Genomic DNA, 22,984 nt, shown 5'->3' with positions numbered 1-22,984 from the left:
TTCCAGAGTTCGACGGCGTGTCTGTGGACGGAGCGGGTGTTGAGCAGGATGTACTTGAGGTGTTTGTTGCTGGTGCCTGGCCTTTTGGGTGCGGTGCAGGTCCGGAGGCAGGTGAACTTGCAGGCTTGGCAGGTGAAGGGTCCGTGGGTGCATTTCGGGGTGGCTTGGTAGCAGGCGGGGTTCCGGTCGGGTTTGAGTGCATTGAGGGTGGCGGCGTCGTAGGTCCGTCGTGTGGGTTGGCATCCTCGGTTGCCAGGGGTGCTGGCGCTGGGCACGGGCCAGGCACGGACGGGCGCAGACGGGCTTGCCTTTGGCACGCCTTCGGTGCACAATCGGCGCGCCCGCTGCGCGTACGCGTGGGCTTCTTATAAGGCGAAGTGGGAGGGAAGAGCAGCTGGGAGGCGGGAGCGGGGCGGCCAATGGGGTACAGAAAAGAAAAGGGGGCGGGGCTGCGAGGGAGCAGCGGTGGGAAGCGGGGAGCGGGTGGGGGCACCAGAGGGTAGCGTGAATAGCGAAGCACACTATCTAAAAGACAGAAGTAAATACAAAAAGCAGAAGTTCAAAACACAAGTACAGGTAAAATTACAGTGAGCACGAAAATCGGGTGAGAACGGAGCAGGGAGAGCGAGCAGCAGCGAGTGGGCACAGCTGGCAAGCTGTGCAGCGTAGGGGGGTGTCCTGGAGTCAGGTCACACACACCTGCGCCGCGCGGGCTCCATATGAGGCCAAGTGGGAGGGCGGAGCAGCTGGGAGGCGGGAGCGGGGCGGCCAATGGAGTACAGAAAAGAAAAGGGGACGGGGCCGCGAGGGAGCAGCGGCGGAAAGCGGCGAGCGGGTGGGGGCACCAGAGGGTAGCGTGAATAGCGAAGCACACTATTTAAAAGACAGAAGTAATTACAAAAAGCAGAAGTTCAAAACACAAGTACAGGTAAAATTACAGTGAGCACGAAAATCGGGCAACAACGGAGCAGGGAGAGCGAGCAGCAGCGAGGGGGCACAGCTGGTGAGCCGTGCGGCATGGGGGTTGTCCTGGGGTCAGGTCACACTCACCTGCGCCGCGCGGGCTCCATATGAGGCCAAGTGGGAGGGAGGAGCAGCTGGGAGGCGGGAGCGGGTGGCCAATGGGATACAGAAAAGAAAAGGGGGCGGGGCAGCGAGGGAGCAGCGGCGGGAAGTGGGGAGCGGTTGGGGACACCAGAGGGTAGCGTGAATAGCAAAGCACACTATCTAAAAGACAGAAGTAAATACAAAAAGCAGAAGCAGATGCTTACTGGCCTATGCTCTGTTGCAGCTGCTCCCTGGACCATGACCTTTATGCAGCTGCTCCCTGGTCCATGCCGCTTATGCAGCTGTGCCTTGGTCCATGCCCCTTATACAGCTGCTCCCTGGACCATGCCCCTTATGAAGCTGCTCCCTGGAACATGCCCATTATGCAGCTGTGCCCTGGTCCATGACCCTTATGCAGCTGTGCTCTGGTCACTGAAGCAACTGCTTCATAGTCCTTGATGTTATTGTTCAACGGTCCCTGCCAATGAAGTGGAGGCTTTATTATCTGCTGAACCTCCCTAGCACTTAGTCAGCTGCTCACGCACCTTGCGCCTGAGGAAGGTGCTCAGTAGTCCATGCCACTCATGCAGATGCTCTGAGGTCTTATCCCCTAAGAAAAGTTGCCTTCTAGTCCCTTCCCATGAAGATGCTGTTAACTAGTCCCCCCTTATCTGAAGGAGCTGATTCATTCTTTCTGTGCCAGCTACTTTAGGCTCCCTGAATCAGCAGCCCTCTTACTTCACAAGCAGCAGCATCCTGGTCTCTGCGTCTGATTCACAGCCACTAAAGCAGATACTCTTTACCACTTAAATAGCTTCTCAGTGGTCTTTGCCACATCAGCTGCTCCATGGTCTGTGTTTTGAATTGGCTGATTCCACATCTGTGAAACAGATGCTCCATGGTCCCTCAGGCAGCTGCTTCATGGTCCCTGGTGCTAAAGCAGCTGCACCCTGTTTTCTCCTCAGATGGACCCTACCCATGAAGATCCCTGACCATGTAGAACCTACCCTCTTTTTCCTACCCCGAGGAGAGCTGCTCCCAGAAACTCTACCCCATGGTCTTTGAACTAGGCTTGGGAGGACATTCCATCAATGGAATTGGCAGAATTGTTAGGCTCCTCGTTACTCTTAAAATGCATAGTTCTGGGCAAATTCCGCTAATTGCTTCATAGTGTGATTTTAATCCTGTGAGGCTACAGAGATGCGAGCAAGATTTGGAGTACTCTTGTTTTGTTTTCTAATGAGTGTCATTAGGGGATTTTGAATGGTCATGGTCAGACTGCTGCTTCTCGAGTAGATTTGCAACCTCCAGAGTAGTGTTTCTTCTCAAGAGGCAGCATATCAACTGATTTTCTCAGTAGATTTGCAACCTCCAGAGTAGTGTTTCTACTCAAGAGGCAGCATATCAACTGATTTTCTCAGCGTTGCTTGTGCTACTGGCACTAAATTGCAGCACAAGCAACGCAACATTTATATTTTCCGCTCTTTGAAAGAACTCTACGGAATCTCGCCGAGTTTTTATGTAACTCTTCGGAATTCTGTGGAGTAAAGCTCCATGAGTTCTGTCCATCCCCACTTTGAACCTGACGCAGATACTCTGTGGTGCCAGAGCGAAAGCAGCAGCTCTGTGGTCCCTGCCCCTGAAGCAGCTGCTCCATCATCCCGTCCACTGGAATAAATACTTCATAGTGTTGTCACCTAAAGCAGTATCTTCCTGGTCCCCTAACCTCTCACTGTTTCAGCCCCTGAAGCAGTTACTCACTGGCCTTTGAACAATGAAACAGCTGCTGTCTACCCCCAGCTCCTATCTGCATTGCGGTTCTTGCCCATGAAACAATTGCTTTGAAGTCCTTCCTTCTGAAGCAACCACTTCCATGGCATTCCATCTCCAGGAACTTTAAAAGGTTGATCCAAAGTTTGACCACAGAAACCACTGCTCACTTAAATTCAGCTTTATGCCTACTTGTAAGGTTCAGTATGGCTTGTGTTAAAGTCTCCATTTAAAAGCACACGTTTAACTTGACATCTTTTTCTAATGGTGACTTTTTACATACTTTGCACTTACACGATAACATATGAAAAAAGTATTCTGCATGCAGATAATTTTTTGGTTGACAAATTATCAGGTTTGCTGTACACTCTGTCCAAGGCTAGGAACATTGAATGCAATGCTTTTGCATTTGGTTGTTTGGTTGTCTGATTGGAGACACCTCTAAATCGTCAGACAAAGAATCACAACAGTTCTGCACCTTAGACACAATGCAATCTGAACAAGCCTTTTATTTTATGAAGTGCCTCTGTGACACATTCCGGTTATGGAGCACGCACTGAGATGCAGCCCTGCTGACTCTAACCTTCATCCTGCAAAGGCCAATAGCGTGCCCTACACTAGATTGTATTCCTGATAGATCATACATAGGTATGGGGGTTAGTTGTCCCAAGAGATCTGGCAGAGAGTACTCCCACTATGCTTTTGATAGTGCAGGTACAATTAGATAGCAGTGTAAATATAATTATATGATAATATAATCACAGAATAATGTTATGATGGATGAACTGTTTATCATCTTCACAATTCCTGTAATGCTGGTTACAATGTTATGTTTCATCCTATTAGTAATTACAGCTCACGCTTTTTATACAAGAATATTATTGTTTCAATAAATGTTTGAAAAGCCAATTCGTATCATTCTTATGTCTCCCTTGGGCATGCCTAAGTAACAACAAAAGGGTAGATCTGTTTCCACGATATCTTTAGGGACATCAAGTGATCGTGTTATGAGGTTGCAGATACCATCTGATACCCTGGTAAGGTTGGGGGTTCAGATGGAGCACTGTGAGCGAGCGAGGAATTGGCCAACATATTCTGATGATTTGTGTGAACTCAGACCTTTTGTACTGGCGATGGTGGTGGATTGCTTCATTCTGCCTGCAGAATTGGAAGAATTTAGTTACTCTGCATTACTCTTTTAAGGCGGACTTCCAGCCAAATTCTGCCAAATGCAGCATGACAAAAATGTTCCAAAAATGCGAACGATATTTGGCAGGCTGTAGCACGATTTTCTAAAGTGGTAGGTTGCGGTCAGAAGGCTGCTTCTGGAGTAGATCCGCTGCCACTCGAGTAGATTTTTTTTCAGATCGGCAGCAAAATGAACTCAAATGGCAGCGCATTCTTGAGTAACGCATGGTGCTGTTTGCACTGACTTTTTATTTCTAAGTGCGCTTTCGGCACTAAATTGCTGCATGAGCAATGGGATGTGTATATTTTCTTCCTGTTGCCGGAACTCCGCTCAATCTTGCTGAGTTTTTATGTAACTCAGCTAAATTCTGAGGAGTGAAACTCCACAAATTCTGCCCACCCCTACCCCACCCCAGAAACCGGTCCTCGGAAGCTTGTTTCCGGTCCAGGGAAGGCATGGCTTGGCAGTTCGGGCTGGACTGTTCCCATGAGGCACAGGGTCAGACTGATTTGCATATGGCCGTGTCTGAACTGGGGTGGCAAAGTGGGCTAAAGAACGGTGATGGATTAAACCCAGGATCTGTTGACTGGGTGTGAGTGTTTGATTGGTTCGGATGCTCTGTCCATCACCACCCCCTTTTGTACCACTTTGTTCGCCATAATTTGGCAGGGTATGCTCAGATGTGAGTCGCTTGCTCACTTTGCCACTGGATTCAAGCAAGCCGGGCTGAAGACGGCTGAAATGCCAGAAACCGGTCCTCGGAAGCTTATTTGCGGTCCAGGGAAGGCATGGCTTGGCAGTTCGGGCTAGACTATCCCCATGAGGCACAGGGTCAGACTGATTTGCATATGGCCATGTCGGAACTGGGGTGGCAGAGTGGGATAAAGAACGGTGATGGATTAATCCCAGATCTGTTGACTGGGTGTGAGCGTTTGATTGGTTCAGATGCTCCGTCCATCACCACCCCCTTTTGTACCACTTTGTTCGCCATAAGTTGTGCAGGGTATGCTCAGACGTGAGTCCCTTGCTCACTTTGCCACTGGATTCAAGCAAGCCGGTCTGAAGACGGATGAAATGCCAGAAACCGGTCCTCGGAAGCTTGTTTACGGTCCAGGGAAAGCATGGCTTGGCAGTTCGGGGTGGACTGTTCCCATGAGGCAGAGTCAGACTGATTTGCATATGGCCATGTCTGAATTGGGGTGGCAGAGTGGGCTAAAGAACGGTGATGGATTAAATCCAGATCTGTTGACTGGGTGTGAGTGTTTCATTGGTTCAGATGCTCCGTCCATCACCACCCCCTTTTGTACCACACCTACCGTGCAGCAGCTGCTCCAAGGTCTGAGTACTTTGTGGTCCCTGACCCTGAAGCAGCTGCACCCATATTTCTACCTCAGTTATTCCTGACACTAAAGCAGCGACTGCTTAATTTCTACTGCTGTGGTTCTTGACCTTGAAGCGGTGGCTCAGTGTTTACTACCCCTGAGGCTCTGCAGGGGCGTAACAAAGGCCCCCGCAGCCCCCGCATTGCGGGGGGGCCTCTGAGCTCCAGGGGCCCCCCTCGCCACACAGTTAATCTGAAGACAGCAGCAGGGTACTTTTAAAGTTACTTCCGCCTACGCGCCTCATAAATAAACCGGCACGTACGTGATGACATTTTGCGCAGCGTCGTGGTTTTCAGCCTCAGGGGGAGGCATAGGGTGGGGCAAGGCTGGGCCAGTATTGTCTGTAGGGTCCCGAGAACAATCCCTCGAGGCTGCAGCCTGCAGCCCGTGCTGATGGCTCTGCATGCACTCACCCTGGTGCCAAAGTATGCCGTAGTCACGTGACGCGGCTGAGCAGGCAACAAGAGAATTAGGTCTACGCCCGAAAGTCTGAGTCACAGAGGTAATTGATGGCTTTTCAGATGCAAGAGCTGGTGGTCAGAGGGGTCGTGAATCTGGATCAAAGCTACGGTTACAGGGCCATTACCGAGAAACGCCATCCCGGTAACGCTGCTGCTGTAGGAGGGCCATTTCAATGGGTCAGACATGCCATGGACAGAGGGAGGGGGGTGGCTTAATTAGACGTAAGAAGCTTTCACCTATGCCTGCTGCCACCCCTTCTGAAAACCGCCTGCCACCCCCTTTTCCCAAACAATACCTTATAATTCAGCCTCCAGCCCTCTCCACGCATCACGTTTCAGCCATGCACTTCCCTGCAAGGACAGATTAACTTCTCCAAAAAGGAGGGATCCAGTCTCCAACTGGGCCACCCCCAGCACATTTACCAGAATGAAAGTTGAATTGCGACGCATTCCTGGGGCCTCCTTTTCTCCAACAGCCAGCCCTTTGCCCTCTATAGTTGTTCTGTCTTAGAACTTGGTGTTGCAGGTTCTGTCCCTGGCTTGGCAGATGGGAACTATACTCACATGGAAACTTCCAGCTGCCAAGACTATTGGTAGGGGTATTTCATTATTTGTATTTATAATTGCAGTTTATACAGCGCAAACTTGACCCAAGGCAGTAGCGTTAAACACGAGAACCAGGCATTCTATATGAATGCCTTAAGTTAGAATGTATTTTTTAAAGGTATGGGGAGATGAGGGTGAAGTGATATGCCTATTGTTGAGCCGATGCCGGGACTAGAATCTGGTTCCCCATTTCCAAATTCTGCAGTTTAATCCAGTTAGCACTTAGTTCACTTTTTCCAATGTTTGTCTCAAAGCCCTAAATTGAAGGAGTTCCGTATTGGGCATGCCTGAATTTTATGGTTAAAAAGAAAAACCAATTTGGGAGAATGCATTCTGCTCTTATGTTAGTGATTTGAGTCCTGTGTGCCTATAATGTATGTGTTCGGCATTGCAGCAGTAATTATCACCTGCATGCACACATAAGCTTTTGGAGAGTATGAAGAAGGACTTCGGGTAGCAAGAAGAAAGAGAATCATATCTGCCTTTCCGATCTGCTTTGCAGTAAAAATGGACACTTTTCAACGTGGTTTTGCCTCTCACCCGCTCTTTCCTGTTTGACCAAGTGGTGTGATCCTGGGCAAATACTTAATTTCACTGGGCCTACTTCTAATCATTGTTACATATGAGAGCACATTCAAACTTGTGAGTTATGGATTGTGCACTGTGCAAACATTTCTAATAAACTGTACTACAGTGAAATGTTTTTGGCAGAGCAGATGTGTGGTGCAGTTTAAGACCACTGCTGGCCGCTGTTAGATTTCCCTAGTTGCCAAATTAGAGGCCAGTTCAAGAGCTCAGCAAGCTTGTGAAGGAGAGTTGTGTTGGCAGGATGTTGTTTTCCTTGCAGTCTGCCTGCATATCGAGGCCTGCCAGCCCTCACCTACTCAGGTGCTTGACTAGTTATTTACATTGAGGGGCCCAGGCCGACGGCCCTAGAGGAGACCTACTACCTGCTATGTATCTCTACATAGCTTTTGAGAACAAAATGTTCTATAACTATTCTGGTCTTTTTTCTTCATGTAACCATATATACAACCATGATATACTTTAATTTAAAGATGCTCATAGATCATGCAAGTTAAATTGATGGGAAAATTAATTATTTTTTCTTTTACGTTTACCTTATGAAACTTCAACTGATTAATACGATCAAATGTAGGTTGTGTGTGTAACTAGAGAGAGACAGATTTGTGCCCTGTTTTGTGCTTTGGGAATTACTGATTTCTTTATTCATAGTGCCATGAGGTCCTAGCCAGCAAATAAAGCACTGTGTGAAAATGCAATAGTCGTCTCAAAAAGCAGCTGTACATTAGTGATCTTCTATTTCAAGGATTATGCAGTAGTTTAAAGGTCTTTTTTAGAGCTTTCAATGCTCAAAAGGGTGTAATTTCTGATATGAATGTCTTACTGTGGACTACATTGCTTAGTTTTACGCATGCAAAAGGAGTTTCTCGTTACTCAAATGGGTGTAATTTCTGATATTTGTTTCCCTCGTCTTCATTGCCTGGTTTTGCTCGAGAGAGAGAGAGTGTCACTCATAGTCGTTGAATGTCACTCATTAATACACTGAAATTATGAAACTGTCACACATATTATCTTGGGGCCGATAAGGCCACAATAAATAAGCTTCAGGTGGTGCAAAACTCGTCAGCTCGTTTACTGTGCAATGTACCCCGGAGATCTTCCGCAGCTGAGGCTCTGCGTGACCTTCATTGGCTTAAGGTCCCGAACCGTGTAAAATTTAAAACCTTATGCCTTCTTTTTCAAATCCGGCAGGGTTCTGCCCCTAAATACCTGCAGAACCTGGTTCAAGTCTATAAGCCTGGTCGTACTTTAAGATCTTCCACTAGTGGCAATTTCTTGGTCCCCAGAATTAAACTGGCCAAAATGGGCGGTCGCTCGTTTTCTTATCTTGGTCCAAAGATGTGGAATGCTCTTCCGCCGGCCCTGAAAGCCGAGACTGATCTCCTCCCTTTTCGAAAAAAACTGAAGACCCTTCTGTTTAATTGATCCCTCTGCACTGTTTGTTCTGGTTTGGGCATTTTGCTTGTTTTCTTTCTTTTTATCTATCCCTGGCGCTGGGAAACCCATTGAGGGTAGCTGCGCGCAATACAAGTTTAAATAAATAAAAATAAATAAATAAGCAGTCTGAAACCTTGCCAGCTATGAGGGTGGGGGGCGGTGCAGAAAAGAGGGGGTCGTGAGGGACAGTCATAAAGAACAGCGTCACGAGGAGCGGAATTAATAACAGTTTGTACATCAATTTAAAAACTATTTCAGTCAACTTGAAAGCTAGAAACACTCCAGGTCTTTGTATCAAAAGAGAAAGAAAAAGACCATCTCATAGACTAGAAACCCTGTTTGGTTTGAGGATGACAACCCTCGGACACCTTTCGGTAAAGTTTGCGCTATACAAAACTGCATTAAATACATTTTAAAAAACCTCTCACCATCGATTATTTAATATGGCATGGCTAGTCCCCCTGCATGGGAAGAACTCTTGAGAGTGATCACACTATGTGTGCAGTCCGAGGCGCAACTAGAGCCAAATTTCGGGAGGGGCTAATTAAATTTCCGGGGGGGGGGGCTAATTCTTCCAGCAATAGGCAGAGTGAAAATGCAGGGGCTCTAAGAAGGGGTGAAAGCACAACAAAGCCTTGTTAACAAGTAAATATCGCTGAAAGACCTGTGAAGTACTCAGGTGCGGCTATGTGTGTGCCTGGGAAGCTATCTCAGCCCAGGCTGACACACACGTCGGGGGGAGGGGGGACCTGAAGCCCTTTGAGCTAAATGGGCGTTGCGCGCCTGGGTGCAGTAGAGGTAGGCCACCCAACAATTTAATAGGGAGGACCGAGCCAAGGGTCTGGCTTGCAAGGCCGATGTTAGGCATGGGCAGTTGCTCAGGGCCCTGTGCTCAGCACACCAGCATGGGGTCTCGCTCCTATGCTGCAGCTCTGCCAGGCCCACTGAGGGGAGGGGCGCCTCTCTCCTGGGCCTCACAGGCACATTTAGTGCTGGGAGGAATAGAGAAAGGGGCGGGCCCCCCTTCTCCCCTGGACCTTGCAGCCCCAAACCATAGCTTCAAGCCCAGTATACATTTAGCAGTTTGGCCTGTAATTGGCGATCCTATCCCGACGGCCCACTCAAAGGCACACAGCACAGCATGATGCCAATTGTCCTGCATTTTGACACCCCAGCATTTTCAAAGGACAATCAACTCTCATTCCGCCCATTATGAACTGTGAAATGGTTAGCTTTTCAGTGGCAGGCAGGGAGGCGTTGCAGCACAGGTGAGGTCCTGCCCCTTGCAGATTCAGAAGCACCTTCACCATTTGCGATGCAAACTGGGTTGAATGAGTGATTGAAACCAATTATTTTTGCAGTTTTATACAGCACAAACTTGGCCTGAAGATATTGGAGTGCTTTACAAGAGCAATGGCTACATTACACAAGACACATTCCTGGGAGATTAAGTGATTTGCTCAGAATCATTGTTGATGTTGATAATTCCACATTCTGTCTCCTCCTCTATCCCAGTGGCATAACCCAGACCCCCAGAGCCCCTGCGGGGGCCCCCAAGCTGTAGGGGCGTCTCCTCAGCACAGTTATCCGGCTCAAGAGCTCCTGATTCGGGGGCCCCTCGAATGCACCTTGCAGGGGGGCCCCCTCAAGTTTCGTTACGCCACTGAGGCTCTGCTCATGGTGCTTAAACTCCACGGTCTCTGGAGTTGAATCAGCTGCTCAGATGTCAAGGCCCCAAAAGGCACTAAATCCTGCCTCTGGAGCAAGCACTTCATAGCACTGCCCCCTGTAAAGCAGCATCTTCCTAATCCATGAACAGCTTCTTGCTGCAATCCCCTGAAGCTCTTGCTCATTGCTCTCTGGCTTTTCTACTTGTTTTCTTCCTCTGATGTAGGATTTCCTGGTCCCTGATATCAAAGAAGCTACTCTGAGGTCCTGAGCAGTTGCTTCATAGCCGATGCCTCCAATGGAACTTCTTCGCTTATTCTTCAGCTCCCTGATCTTGAAAATGGTGACCTAAAACCAGACCGCTGACAAAAGTGATTTGTGGACATTTCATTGCAGAAATTGACTCACATTCGATGCCGCGTTTGCCCCAAATTGGTTTGGTGCAGTAGGAACTGGGGATCAAGAATTCAGATTTGGCAAATCATTCAAGGTAACTTCGGTAGCAAAGGTATCAATATTCCCTGAAAAACATTTCATCAAAACATTTCATTAGAGTAGAGCAAAGGGGCAATTCAACAATGCAGCACATTTCAATAACCATTTCATTAAAGGATTAGCCTTTCATTACCTTCTAATAACCATTTCGGTGAATCAGAAATCAGCATGTCATTAAACAAGCGTAGAACATTTCATCATATACTGGTAGGCAATTAATTATTCTTATGGAAGAATAACCATTTCATTAGGCAAAGGGAACAAGGCACCAGGTAAAAATGTGCTTCTCCTTAAGAATATAAAACTTTGTTTATGCAAATAAAACTTTTCCTTGGGGCCACTAAAACATTCTATATTTCCCCCATTGCCTTCCTGATAAGAAGGGGTCTCTGTAGGCAGTTCAATAGGGCCCAGCTTATATCCTGGCCCAGTTCAGAGGCCTTCTTCGAGTTAAATGTGGCCAACAGGGCCCAACTACCGCTTTCCCCAGGGGAGGGGCGAACTAGGGGCCTCCTTCGGCCTTCCGCTCTCCTCCCCAGGGTTACCTTGGTCTTCGGCCCCTTCAGGGCCCTTGCGGTGGTAAAGCTGGCTGGGGGGGAATTTCGTGCACCTTCTGGAGCGATCCCCGTGGGTCTCACACTACGGGGCCGGTAGCGGGGCGCAGCCGGGCTTCACGGGCCCGCGCGCAGAGTGTTTTGCCGGCCCCGACGGTGCAAGCAAGTGGCAGGGGCCTGTCGCTCCTCCTGGCCCCCTCCGCGATGAGCTGGGGCCGGACCGGAGCTTTTCTCCACAACAGACCAATCCGAGGCCAGGATCTCAGAGGTGCGGCCCGGCGGCCAATCTCAGCGGAAGGCGGGGGCGCGGCCTATGACGCGGCCAGGCGCCCCCGTCATGTGGTGGGGGTGTGGGCGGCGTCAGGCCTTGCAAGGCCTAGCGCGGCCTTCCTGAGGTACTGGCGGCCCTCTCCTGGTACCGGGGGCTGCCGCGCAGGCACACAGCAGCCGGTCCACTTGAGAGGCAGCACCGAGGTCGCGACGGCGACGGTGGAGCCCCGTACCCCCCAGAGGCCCTGGGAATGATGACGGCACTTCGCTGACGCGGCGCCGGGCCGCGGCGGTGAGTTCTGCTGCAGCGCCTCGGCGGGGGCTTCCAGAGACAGCATTGCTTCCAGGCTGAGCGCAGGGTCAGACTCAATGATAGCGCTTCTAGGACACAGCGCGATGTCAGGCAGGTAGATCCTCGACGTTGATAGCGCCTTGGAGGCAATTACACAGCGCTTTGGAGGTCTCGCAGTTCTGGGGCAGCGCTTAGAGGCAGTTAACAGTTCGGTAGGCTACAGCGCTTGGGCCACAGGGGCAGACAGAGGGCGCAGAATTGGCACAACACAGCACCTGGCTGATCCCCAGTAGTTCTGATTAGCGCAGGGGCGTTTCTTCTTGGCGCTTGTTGGTTGTGGCGCCCTTTGGTTGAAGTAGATTCTTGGTTTCTTGAAAAAAGGGGGGGGTTGAGTTTAGGCTTGACAAGTTTCCTCAGCAGGTCACTTCAGGTGGTCCCTGGGTTCCCCTCCCGCCGGGCCAGATCAGTGGGCTAGTAGTGTTCCTCACACAGCTTGGTGGGCAGCGCCTAAACCCTGTCACACCAAGTGGTATAGGTTTCTGAATAGGCCCTACCGCCTAAATCGGTGATGCCCCAACTGACTGGAAAGTTTCCCTCCTTTTTCTTTTATAGTCCCAGGTCAGGTGACCACTCTCTGGGATGGCAGTTGGTGACCACTCCCCTACTCCGGAAGGTTCCAGGAGCTTCCTCACTCTAGCTATGGGCAGGGAAGGTAGGCTGGTGTCGCAACAATGTTTAGGGGTTTCAGCCAGCTCCTGGCTACTAGAGTGCGTCTAAAAAGACCACGCTGCAGTAGCAGGGGTCAGTGGCAGCCATATTGGGGGAAGATAGCACCTGCAACTTAGCATTGATTAGCAATAGGAAGGTGCCCGGAGACCTAAGGCCAACAAAAAGAATGTGGAAAAAAATGAGGCAAGGGCGAAAAAAATAGGGAAAGACCACCCTAGGGCTGACAGGTCTAGCAGGTGCTTTCTTTTATTTTATTTTCCCCACTTCTAAGATTCATGGGGACTTTCGTCATGGGGAACTGTCATCTTATTGATCCCGTTGTCCAAAGTTACTAAGTCCACTTCTGTTGTCTCATCCCATCTTGTAAGTTGGATGTGTAGCTCATCAGCTTCTGCCTATTCTGTCAAATCCTTCCTCTACTGCACCACCACACGCATGTCATGTAACATCCTTTGCTCCATACCTCGAGCAATGGGTCCCTATTTATGCTATTAAAAGGCTGCAACACAAAGAAGGCGTGATCCACTGTAATTGGGGCTCTGCCAAAGACCTTATTAACTACCCTGTACCAAACCATTTATAAGTGCTACATTAGGAATGGGAAGTCTCTCGGGGCACCCGCATTAAGAACACCGTAGGGAGGGTGTAAGGTTTTTTTTTGTGTCCTCATTTGCCTTTAACCCTCTTCAATTGAGATCCACCGCCTTTAGTAGCCCTACTGAACCGGTTCAGGAGTTTTTGATATTTTGTTTAGTCAGACCAGGGTATGCTCCATAGGTGGGAGGAATGTCAAGGGGTGAGGATAAGGTTTTATACTCCACCTCGTTCTTTACAGACCTGACAGACCCTTTCGGTGACCTGAGAAACCCAAACAGTGGTCCAAGGAGTAACCAAAAGAGGCATAATCATAGGACCCGGGAAAAATAAAAGAAAAACAGGCTCCCTATCTCCACTGTATCAGTAAGTTCCAAAAGGCGATCTTATTCTTCCTGCAAGATCTTACCATGTCCATATTGGATACTTCATACAGCGAGGCCAGCTATTCTGAATGAGATGATCCACCCAATGCCTGCATATTTGTCTCCTGGCCATTAAAATGGTATAGAAAAGTAGAGATCTAGCGGGGCCCATAATGTGGTCTTTGAGGCCGAAGATGATTAGAGACAGACTGATATCAAATGAAACCTTCAAGATCGACTCAAGAGTCTTCTTCACATTGTCCCAGAAGGGTCGAATGAGAGGACAGTCCTTGAACATGTGGACATCTGATGCGTCAGGCAACCCGCATTTGTTACAAACTTTCCCTATCTGGAATTTTGATAGCCTGAGTGGGGAAAAGTACGCTTTATGAGCCGTGAACAGTTGATTTCACTTCTACCAAGCGAGTTTAACTATTCTATGTGGAGAAGTGTGGCTCAATGGTTAGAGCGGCAGACCCTGATGCAGAGGTCTAGCCCGGGACCAGGGTTCAATTCCTCGCCTCGGCGGGTCTTGGGCTCAAAATTCCATGGTCCTGATAATTCTCGCCTCGGTGCCTATTCCAATCATGGAGTCCCACTCTGCAACTCTGGGCAATAGCTTGCTTAATCTCCACAATGGCCCCCACAACGCTAAGGATGCCTGGCCTCCACCTTGGGGGTGCCCAGGAGTGGACACCTCACAGGGAAAGCCAGGATGGGTTCCACAGCGGTATTCGTACAAGCGCCTTGAGACCCTTGCGGGTGAGTAGTGCGCTATACAAGTATCAATTTACATTTTACATTCATGCGGGATACTAAAAGAGTTTAGAAAAGTGAAGATAAAATTCAACTGTAAAACCGTCTGGACCAGGCATTTTGTCTTTTTTAAGGTGTTGGATGGCCTTTAGAAGTTCTTGCTGCTTTAGGTTAAATTCTAAAGAAGACAGATCCAAAGGATGATGTTGGGGCGGTTGGTTCTTTGAGAAAATTGTGATAGTGATTGATCTGTAGGTTGTGTTTCGGATGTGTATAACGATTTATAAAAGTGAGAAAATGTTTTCAGAATTTCGGCCCCCTTATATTTTAAAACTGAGTGATCATCAAAAATAGATTCAATATTTAATTTGTTGTGTCGGATTTATAAGTAATTGGCCATAATTTTCCCTGCTTTGTTTTACCACAGTAGAATTTTGCGCAAGATTTTAACAAGTATAATGAGGCATCATCAGTTGATTTCTTATTAAATTGCATTTTGGCGTTTATAAGAACTGTTAAACAATTGTTTAAGGTGTTGGAGGGCCTTTAGAAGTGCTTGCTGCGTTAGGTTAAATTCTAAAGAAGACAGATCCGAAGGATCATGTTGGGGCGGTTGGTTCTTTGAGAAAAATTGTGATAGTGATTGATCCGTAGGTTGTGTTTCGGATGTGTATAACGATTTATAAAAGAGAGAAAATTTGTTCAGAAATTTGGCCTCCTTATATTCTAAAACTGAGTGCTCATCAAAAAGAGATTCAATATTTAATTTGTTGTGTCGGATTTTTAAGTAATTGGCCAGAATTTTCCCTGCATTGTTTTACCACCGTAGAATTTTGCACTAGATTTTAACAAGTATAATGAGGCATCATCAGTTGATTTCTTATTAAATTGCATTTTGGCGTTTATAAGAACTGTTAAACAATTTGACAAATGAGAAGCATAATATGAGTGTTTCAGTTTCTTAATGTCATTAAGAAGATAATTAGTGGCCTTTAGTGCGTTTTTTAGTTTCTTTGCAACAAAGCCAATAATGAAGTTCCTTCTGATGCTTTAAAAGCATCCCATACAGTCGAAAATGGCATAGCCGCCTTTTGATTTGTCACAAAGTAATCCTTAAAACAAATGGTGAATGGAGCTATAAATACAGGATCTAAAAGAAGTGCGTTGTTAAAACGCCATCTTCCGGGAGCATTAATCTTGGGCAAAATATCAAGGCCAATTGACACGGGGGCATGATCTGAGAACAGAATGGGACCAATTTCAGCGTACGATAGGGACTGCAAAATATTGTGGAAACATATATGTAATCAATTCTACGCTGGGTCTGATGCGATGGGGAGTAGACAGTGTAGGAGAGTAGGGTCTGCTATCCTATGGTCACCCCAAATTTTTGCTTTTTGCTTCACTGGTTTATGACTTAATGTGGCTGTGGGCCTGCTAATCAGACCCACAGCCTGCTGTTCTCTCTCTAAATTAATGCCAATGCACACTAGGTGCATTACGAATTGGAACTGGTTCACCTTATTGGCCCCTGTAACAGTGTACCCCAGGTACCCATCGCATAGGTGTTTCCAAGGCCTACCAGGGGCTGCAGCATGTATTATTTATTTATTTATTTGCGGCTTTTGTAGAGCGCGACACTCATCCCAAGGGATATCACGGCGCTATGTACCAGAGAGGACTACTGATGGCGTATGCTGAGAGATTACAATTTAGGGAAGAGGTGTGTTTTCAGTTTTTTTCGAAACTGGAGGTAGTTTGTAGTATGTCTTAGGTCGGTAGGCAGGTCGTTCCACCTTTTTGCTGCAAGGTAAGAAAAGGAGCGGACGCCTGTTCTGACTTTGTGGATACGTTTGGTTTTAGCCAGAGCTGATTGACACGAGCGTAGGTTCCTATTGGGTACATAAAAATCGATCTTCCCTTGAAGAATTGTAGGGCCTGTTTTATATAAAGTCCTGCTGGGCATGGCTAAGCAGTTTGAAGGCAGCCCTCTGATGCATCGGGAGCCAGTGAAGTTTCTTTAGGTACTCCGATGTCGAGTCTCGTTTGCCTTTGTTGCATATAAGTTTGGCCGCCAGGTTTTGCAAAACTTGTGGGCGGGAAAATAACTGTTCATTCATCCCTACAAATAATGCATTCCCGTAGTCTAGACGATTGACCAGAAGAGCTTGTGTGACTGAGCGTCTGCAGTCCAGGGGTATCCAGGGAAATATCCTGGCGAGGAGTTTTAGTATGGCAAAGTCCCTACCACAAAGGGATCGGACGTGATCCTTCATGGACAGGGCATTGTCCATGATGATTCCCAAGTTCCTGGCGTGTTGTTTAGGGGTGGGGGCCGGTCCCAATGAGGATGGCCACCATGTGGCATCCCACACGCGTTTGGCTCCACCGAACAGAAGAATCTCCGATTTGCCTGCGTTCAACTTTAGATGGTGAATATGTATCCATTGGGCCATTTCGGAAAGGCAGCCGTGTAGCTTAGTTTTGGTTGTCTCAGGCCCCTCGTCCATGGCCACCATCTGCTGCGTATCATCCGCATAAGAGCAGATGCCAATGCCCCACTTCCTTCCAATGTCAGCAATAGATGAAATATAGACATTAAAAAGGGTGGGGCTCAGTGAGGCACCCTGGGGGACCCCGCAGCCGATGGGGTTTGGCCTTGAATGGAACTGACCCATATGTACTGCCTGGGTACGATTACTCAGGAAAGAATGTAGCCAGTTCAGTGCTGTAGATTGGACTCCCTTGCTCCGGAGTGTGTTCAGCAGACAGTCGTGGGATACCGTGTCAAACGCCGCTGACAGGTCAAGCAGTATCAGTGCCACCGCTCCCCCTTGGTTGGTGGAGGATCTGATACTGTCCGTCACTGCCAGCAACGTTGCCTCTGTGCTGTTATTGGCTCTAAAACCAGTCTGGGAGGGATCCAGGAGGAAGTTGTTTTCTAGATACCTGGTCAGCTGTACGTTGACCAGTTTCTCCAGGGCTTTAGAGAGATAGGGAAGCTGGGAGATGGGTCTGTAGTTCTCTGGGTTGAGAATATCAGATCCCGCTTTCTTCAGGAGGGGGGTCACTGACGCGTGCTTCCAAGCATCAGGGAAGGTGGCTGTGGCTAACGATTTGTTAAAAAGATGAGTGATCAGGGGACAAAGCGTGGATGCAATTTTAGAGAACACGAAGTGGGGGCATGGATCTGAGGGGGATCCAGATTTAACTGTGTTCAACACTGCTAAGACCTCATCTACAGAAAGTGGTTCGAAGCTGGTTAGGAGGGGTGCATTGCCTAAGTCTGGTTGGTCTTTGGATACTTCTGGTGACACAGCAGTCTTAGATGGATTGTCTGAGTTACCGTGGGTATTTTGGGGGGTAAAGGTGGCGTATATTTTCTTAATCTTTTCTGAAAAGAAAGTGCTGATACGCTCACAGACCTCCGTCGAGGGGGTGAGAGTTTGTGAGGTGCTAGATGGTTTACTAAGCTCCTTAAATATTCTGAACAGTTCTTTCGCTGAGTTGCTGTTTTCTTGAATACGCTGAGTAAAGTAGTCCTTCTTTGCGTTTTTAATGGCCAGAAGGTACTGCTTCCGTTTATGGACATAGTTTTGTCTTGTTTCACTGTCCTTGGACTGTCTCCATAGGTGTTCATTTTTTTGACATTCCTTCTTAAGATTTTTTAGGTGGGGGTATACCATTTCTCTGATACGTTTTTTTTTCTAGATTCTCGCATGGGGGCTAGTTTGTCTAATGTTTGTAGTATTCCCGCATCTAGTAAGGCGACGTCATTGCAGACAGGGGAATCGTCCGGTAGTTGGACATCATTCTCTCGAAAATATTTCTCAAACTTGGATTCATTGATTAGCTTCCAAGCGTGTTTAGAGATGTGGGGGGCTATTTTGGGTTTCAGAGGTTTACCGGGAAAGTTAAGTGAGAAAGATATAAAGGAGTGGTCCGACCAGGATAGGGGGTGGACTTCTCTTATATTGGTAGATTCGATGTTGGTGAATAGTAGGTCTAGGGTGTGGCCAGCTGAATGTGTGGGGCCCACTATCTACTGCTTCAGTTGGAGAATTCCCATGTCGTATTCCAACTGGGAGGTTCCTGCGGCATCCATTTTCTCATAATGAATGTTGAAGTCGCCAACAATCATATAGTTTTTGTGTTTTAGGCAGAGTGGCAAGAGTTGATTCAGTAATTTGGCACCAAGACTGGCCTGTTGTCCGGGGGGATTGTATATAACTGCACCAGCCAGGATAGTGAGACCCTCGAAGAGTACTTTAAAAGGTAAGGTCTGATGTTCAATGTGGGCAGTTATTGGTTCGGCAAAGCATGTTAGATATTCCCTGAATATCACAGCAACCCCTCCTCCTCTTTTGCCAGGTCTGTCTTGCGTAATAATTTTGTAATTAGAAGGGAGGGCGTTTGCTAAATCAGGTGCGCTTGTCTCGGATAACCATGTTTCGGTAACGAAAACCAGGTCTGGGTCTTAGATATGAGTAGATCCCAGATGTCCAAGGCATGTTTAGGTAAGGATCTGGCGTTGAAATATAGACAATTCAAGGTAAGGTGATTTTTTTCAAGGATTGAGTGATTACCTGGTGGGGTTTGACTCATGCTGGACCAACGACAAGAGAGATAAGAGATAGGTCCATAGGATAATCCTGGCTCAGTTTGGATGCATAGGTGTGATTTTATGCCCGCGTTAACTTTACAGAATGCTAATAGCTCGCTGCGCGAGTAGCTAATCGGCATGGGCAGATTTTGAATAGAACCAGCAGGGGGTATAGCCCTTGGTCCCGGCCGGTCGCGGACGGGCTTACCTTTGGCGCGCCTTTGGCGCGCTGACGGCGCGCCCGCTGCGCTCGTCCGCTGCGCGTTCTACAAATGCACATCTTTATAGTACTGGTGGGGGCGTGGCCTCCCGGCAGTGGGCATGGCCTGTAGGTTTGCGAGGCTGGTGGCTAATGGCGGCTGTAACTTTTTCCAACCCGCGGCAGCGTTGTCAAGAGCTGCGCGGGGATGTTCCAGCAAGTGTGCAAGGGGGGGAGTGCCCAGGGAGCAGAGTGTTACAGGTAAAAACAGTTTGTGACAGAATACAATTTTTAAAAGTACGAGTGATATCTCCCGGCTTCCGCCTCAGGAGTCAAATCTCTAGTGCGCGCTCGTTATTCAGGGCGCCTTAAGTAGAGAAAGGGGCGTGGCCTGTAGGTTTGCGAGGCTGGTGGCTAATGGCGGCTGTAAATTTTTCCAACCCGCGGCAGCGTTGTCAAGAGCTGCGCGGGGATGTTCCAGCAAGTCTGCAAGGGGGGGGAGTGCCCAGGGAGCAGAGTGTTACAGGTAAAAACAGTTTGTGACAAAATACCATTTTTAAAAGTACGAGTGATATCTCCCGGCTTCCGCCTCAGGAGTCAAATGCCACCCCTGGCCTGGCCTCCATATTTGACACAACTGGCTGATCACTCAGCTGGGGTAAGTCGGTGTAATCACCGCTTACTTAGGTATAGTATGCCTATACCTAACCTAAAATGGACACATATGTTCCTATCAGCCACTCCTACGGAAGGCCTCATCAATCCTGGAGGCAGAGTGCTTGGAAATATGTGAGATGGTGCTCTAGCATGAGCTGAGCCCGTCTGCAGCTTTTGAAACCACTTCCTGTAGCTGTTCCATGATACTGCCATACCATATACTCTTAAGTGCATTATAATCCTCGCGGTTATTTGCTAACTTTGGTTTGGCTTTATCAAAACATGTCGAGTAAGGTGTCATACGAATTGGAATACTACCCCCTCGCCAGTTATGGCGACGGGGGTAGCATTCCACCCTTCTAGAGGGACACGACATGTACATAACCTGAACCCCGGTTAAAGTTAAACTAGAGCCTCAGCATCACAAAATGGATGCTGCCACCACAGACACAAGTCTGACCTCCTGCTGCTGGGAGTCCTTCCAGCGAGGGAGGCTTGGACAAAGGGTTTCCTGCCTTGGGAGGTGCTAGCACCACCCCAGACAGGATTTTGTGTATTGGGTAGGACAGGGCTGAATAGAATGAGACATGCCTGGGGCACACAAGGTGTCCCTGTGTATAAGCCAGTCCAAACCGGTGCTGGGGCTTCACAGCCCCAGTTTTGGCGCGGAGCTGGACAAAGGTCCCACCCAGAGGAGGGACCTAGCAGGTAATCAGGCCCCTAGATTTGGAATAAGAGTGGGAGCTGTGTCCCAAGACTTCAGATCATCCTGAACTCGACTTGAAACTAAGAAGAAAACTGGACTTCGACATTCTGTTCCACAGAAGACTGAAGAGAATCTCCCTTGTGGCCAAGGAGTGACCACCCTGTGAATACAGGCACCAACCAGCAACTCGACGTCTGCTTTGCCGCTGCCTCCCACCGGAGCCCGAGCCCAGAGCCCAACAAGACCTAGATTCCCAGACATCTCACAGCCCAATCCACAGTCCCTGAAAAGAAGAGACCCGTGGAGGCATCGAGAGACGTGGGACCGGCCATCTTGAAAGACCCCCGAGAAGCTGACTGCGCAGCACCCAAGGCACCCTCGACGCTGTGCTTTGGTGTTTGAGAAGCTCCGCCACCGAGCAGCATCTGCACCAAAGATCAGCCCACCAGCATCACCACGATCTGCGTGGGGCCCTTTTGCACTTTGCCACTCAACGAGTCATCCCGGTCACTTGCCACGCGGTTAGTGGCCATCTTGGCGACGAAATCTACGATCTAAACCGCTGGTCTGGTTGCTCCAGACTGGCCCTCACTCCTGTAAAAAGGAGCAGCCCCTCTGACCTTGCTGGTCTGAGAAATAAGCTTTCTTCACTTCCTGCGGGGCTTGCATTAGCCACGGCCTGTTTGCTCCAATCAAGTTGCCAACACCGCCATCAGCTAGAGCCTTCGTAGGACAGCTCGTGATCGACTCCTGGACATCCTCGACCTCTTCGTGTCCACGTGGCTGCAGGGACAAGCTGCACCTCATCGCCTGTTTGCACCCGACATCGCCTGGTTCCATCCTGGTTCACTGGCTAGTGACTTTGAACATTGTCCCCACTGCTTTCAGGTCTTCACATCTTCAGATCCATCCTTGGATCCACCGGAACTCTCCTCGACTACCCGCCTGCAGCATCTTCATCTCCAGGCACCATCGACCTGCGCGACGAAACCCGACACTACTTGGCACCTGTGCACCCGCTTCCTGAGGGTGAGGTAACTCAGCAACGCCGGTGTTCCTACACTGGTACACACCTCTAGTGCCTAGATCTAAAGTTTTGTCCTTCTAGGTCAGTCGGAAGGTTCCTAAAACAGTCTTAAATGACTCTCATATTACACACAGTTTAAAAGTAAATTAAAGGAAAACATTGTTTAAAACAATCTGTTTAAAAATGATTCAAGGTCATCAATGCAGATCTTTTTGCAGAACAGAGCTGACTCTCTCAGGGGCCCATTGAAAGGATGGGGCCCTATGACAAGCCTTAAAAAGTCTCTGCTTTCAGTGGATACTGGATTCCTTTGGACCCTTTTAATAAATCAAATGTCTTCTGCGGTGGCTGCTCAGTCAGGAGATGTGTGCCTTGGTGGACACGGTGACAGTAAATAGACAAAATCTCCAAATACATCTCAAACAATGGGAGTACTCTTGGATAAGAAGGTCCCATCAGATCATGCAGTAACTTATAAGTACCAACTATCTTGCCACATAATTGTTACCTCAGATCCTAAGAGAATGTTGGTAAAGGACCGTCGATTAGAGGGTCTGAGGTAAGAAAGCAGAAATGGCAAAGAACCCCTGGCGGGAATCAGTACCTGTATTACAAAGTTAGTAACACAGAGAGAGACAGCCCAGTCACCCCAGATGAATAAACTTGTGCACCCAGGGAAACTTTCTTTGGGGGAGCCTTAAAAACCCCCAAGAGAAAGTCTATACCTTCTGCCATGCTGAGATCAGTGTTTCTGATTCAGTGCAAATTCAATTATACCTTTTGACACAGTTTCCAACTAAGACGCCAGTCCAAGGTGCTTTAAAATGCCCTGTCATATTGTCTAAAATGCCTTTCAAAACTTTCTTTACATGATATCTAGTCTTATTGAGTATTACTGACCATTGTTTTCTGAAATGCTCCTGTTTTCCCACAAATGTACTATGGGAAAACCGGAAGTCCAATAGTAAAGTTGCTTGTAAGACTTTTCCAGTTAGAGCCCAACCAACTGAGAACTCTCGGCTACCGCCTTAAAAAGGGCACATCAAAAATCTATTAGTTTCACGGCTATTTGTATGTATGTATATGCTATTTCTACATCTAAAACCTAGTGAAAAGACAAAGGAATGATGCACATGATCAAAACCAGCATAAAGTCAACAAGTAATGGGAGACGAAGCTGGGTTGTGGACAGCTAATGCATTGTGATGTATTGTTCTTTTAAGACATTTTTCATAAACTTTTCCCTAAACTGGAGATGGGACAGGGTGTTCCTGATGAATATTAGGATGTTGTTCCAGATCCTGGGTGCAAGGATGTAAAAGGCATCCTTCCTTGTTTTGTTTTACACTGCTTAGTCTACAGTTTGATTGGTTCTTGGCTGTGGGTGTGCTCAGAACCGCCAAAGATGGCAAGCTTATGTTCTGTTATGTTAATATGAATTTATAAAGCGCATTATCACCCAGGGGTCTCTAAGGGCTATCAGCGGACGTCCAACACCATTTGAGAAGGAAGTGACCTGCTCAGAGGAACCCCCATGCCTCTTAGAAAAGCACAGTCTTCAAACTCTTCCAGAATGGAAGGAGATATGTTTC

The sequence above is a fragment of the Lissotriton helveticus genome, chromosome 4_1 (genome assembly GCF_964261635.1).
Source record: "Lissotriton helveticus chromosome 4_1, aLisHel1.1, whole genome shotgun sequence".
Taxonomy (NCBI): domain Eukaryota; kingdom Metazoa; phylum Chordata; class Amphibia; order Caudata; family Salamandridae; genus Lissotriton; species Lissotriton helveticus.
Note: the sequence above shows the minus strand (reverse complement) of the source record.